Raw genomic sequence first — 3,501 nt, 5'->3', positions numbered from 1 at the left:
GCCGAAGCCTCCGCTCACTCAAACCCTGCTAAGCAGTGATGGAGTACTCGAGTCCTGGACTCGGACTCGAGTCCGACTCGAGTCACTATTCTTTGGACTCGAGTCCGACTCGAGAATCCACTCTCTGGACTTGTGACTCGACTTGGACTCGCGGATTGATGACTCGTACTTGGACTCGGACTCGAGGATAAATACAATCGGACTTGAGCATTCATCACTTTGTTTTTGACTAACTATGTTATAAAAAATTACATAAGGTGTTAAACTTTTCCTGTTTCGTGCCCAAGACCGGCCGCGATCTCCCTTCACAGACACTGCTACCTCTCGCTCTCTTTGCTTGACAACACACTCACTGACGTCACGTCACACACTTTTACGCTCGTGCAATGAATGATGCATGATTCGCGGGCTAAATGTTCACATTTGTAAAATGCAGAAAGACGTGCCCCGGATCGTGAAGTTCGCCTACGCAAATTTTGCTTCTAATGCTGGAAAGAGCAGCGCTATGTTGTGTGTGTAATCGCACAATTGAGGAAAAGACCGGGACATCCTCAAACTTTAACAGACACCTGTCACGGATGCACCCAGAAACATAAGCAAAATGCTTTCCATTGCCCAACGTTAGCTTTTTTCAAAAAAATATTATTGACTAATGCATATATGATAACAAATAGAGGAAGCTAGGGTTAATGTATGTCTAGTTCAGATTACAGCATTTTTTTTGTCTGTTGATAATTTAACGTTACTAGTCACTGTGCCGGATCAGATTTTTGCGATATTTGTCTGTTGCGATAGTCACTGTGTCAGATTAAACATTTTTTTTGCAATTTTGACTCTTAAAATCCTGTGGTGTCGACAAGAAACATGTCAGACGTTACACGTTGCTTTCTGACCAGTCGCTTGCCGTCACACACACACACACACACACACACACACACACACACACACACACACACACACACACACACACACACGTTAAATAGTTCTGTCACACACACAATCTCTCTCTCTCTCTCTCTGCATTTCGTATTGATTTTTACGTTTTAAGTATCTTTAAAATACAGTGTCCTGTAAAATGCAGGTTTCTTTTTTTCGCTGAGTGTATTTCTGTAATACAGTGTTAAAGGATTAGTTCACACAAAAATGGAAATCTCCTAATCATGTACTCCTCCCATTGCCATACAGGATCTTTTTTTTTTTTTTCAGTGGAAAATATATATATATTTTTTAAAGAAAATCATTTCAGGATGTTTACTTAATGGACTTCAATGCCAACTCGTTGGTTGTTCTTGTTTCTTCGTCAGGGTGAGTAAATTATTAGGAAATTTTCATTTTGAGGTAAACTAATCCTTTAATGTTACTTATATATCAGAAATATATAAAAAAAATATTTAAACTATTAAATATAATCGTGCCACAACTGGAGACATGTAGACTCGAACACTGGGGACTTGAGACTCGACTCGGACTCGAACTCTGGTAATGGTGACTCGACTTGGACTCGACTCGGACTCTTCTTTGGTGACTCGGACTTGGACTCGGACTCGAACACTGGGACTCGAGACTCGACTCGGACTCGACAGTTGGTGACTCGACTACAACACTGGTGTCACATGATCCTTTAGAAATCATTCTGATATACTGATTTGCTGTTTAAAAACATGTATTATCATTATTAACAATATTTAAAAGTTGAGTACATTTTTTCAGGATTCTTTGATGAATAGAAAGATCCAAAGGGCATCATTTATCTGAAATAAAAAGCTTTTGTAACATTATACACCAAACCATTCAAAAGCTTTGAATCAGTATAATTTATGTTTGAATGTATTTATTCATTTTTATTTTTGAGGGGAAATTATAGAAATTAATACTTTATTAATACTTTAATACTCATTTAGAAAGGATGCTTTAAAGTGAACAAAAGTGATGATAAAGACATATATAATGTTACCAAAGTTTTCTATTTCTACTTTCTATTCATCAAAACTGAATAAATCTACTCAGCTGTTTTCAACGTAATAATAATAATAATAATAATAATAATAATAATAATAATAATAATAAATGTTTTTAAGCAGCAAATCAGAATATTAGAATGATTTCTGAAGGATCATGTGACTGATAAATGATTCTAAAAATTCAGCTTTGAAATCACAGGAATAAAATACATTTTAAAATATATTAAAATAGAAAGCAGTTATTTTAAATAGTAAAAATATTTCAAAATTATACTGTTTTTGCTGTATTTTAAATCAAATAAATGCAGGCTTGGTGAGCAGAAAAGACTTTAAAAAATGTAAAATCTTACTGTTCAAAAACTTTTGACAGACAGACAGACAGACAGACAGACAGACAGACAGACAGACAGACAGATAGATAGATAGATAGATAGATAGATAGATAGATAGATAGATAGATAGATAGATAGATAGATAGATAGATAGATACACTCACCTATTAACCCTCTCGTTGCCAAAATTTCACTCCATTGATCGTCATTGTTAATATTTACCTGCATTTAAAAGTTTTCAAGAGTTTTCTATGTTTTTTTACAGTTGACACACAAAGTGAACAAACTATAAAACCACAGTCAGACCCACTTTCCCTCAGTTTTACAGTTAAATGCTGATTACAGTCACAGATAACAGTTATTGATTAAAGGTTTCTTACTACAAACCTGCAAACTGATCTCCTTCTTTTTCCCAGCCATAGAAATGTCTTGTAAAGAATAAAAAATTACGATGGGCTTATCTAATTACTCCAGTTGGTAATGATGTGATCGATAATTCGTTGTTTTTATTTCCAAAAACTTTCAGCGCTGGACAGGATTAGCGCATGCGCAAAACGAACTGTTTCGCGTCCTCGTCGCTAAGCAACCGTTTATTAAGCGTTTCACCGCCGCCATCTACTGGACTGTTTGTGTATTGCAGGTTGTATATGGGCCATTGGTGCAAACTACTGTCCCACAACCAAAAAACACATTTAAAAAGCAGTTAAGTATTCAAATCTTAGACATTTACTAAGATCATTCTGTTATCTATTAAAACCCACAATAATATTTAAAACATCAGTAAGCTTAATATATATAAAATCATCATTAATTGAGTATGTTCAATTGGCAGGTGGCTGTCTCAAACACTAACCCCTGAATTTCAATTTATGAAAATATTGAAATTTTTGTTGTTTTTAAAAGTATCTTTTTGATTCTTTTAAAAAGTGTAAAAAAAAATAATTATACATTCTTTGTAATTTAGGAAATTTTATTTAGCCTAAAATGTCACTACTGAAATTAATAAGTAATAAATTTAATTAATAAAACAAAACAAATAAATAATATAAAAATAACAAAACATATATATATATATATATATATATATATATATATCAATTTAAATAAATACAAAACAGAAGAAAGAAAGAAATAATGTAAATAAATAAATAAGAATTTGAAATGAAAGATACTCATATAAAACAAAAGAAAATATATAAATACAAATT

The sequence above is a fragment of the Garra rufa genome, chromosome 8 (genome assembly GCF_049309525.1).
Source record: "Garra rufa chromosome 8, GarRuf1.0, whole genome shotgun sequence".
NCBI lineage: Eukaryota > Metazoa > Chordata > Actinopteri > Cypriniformes > Cyprinidae > Garra > Garra rufa.
Note: the sequence above shows the minus strand (reverse complement) of the source record.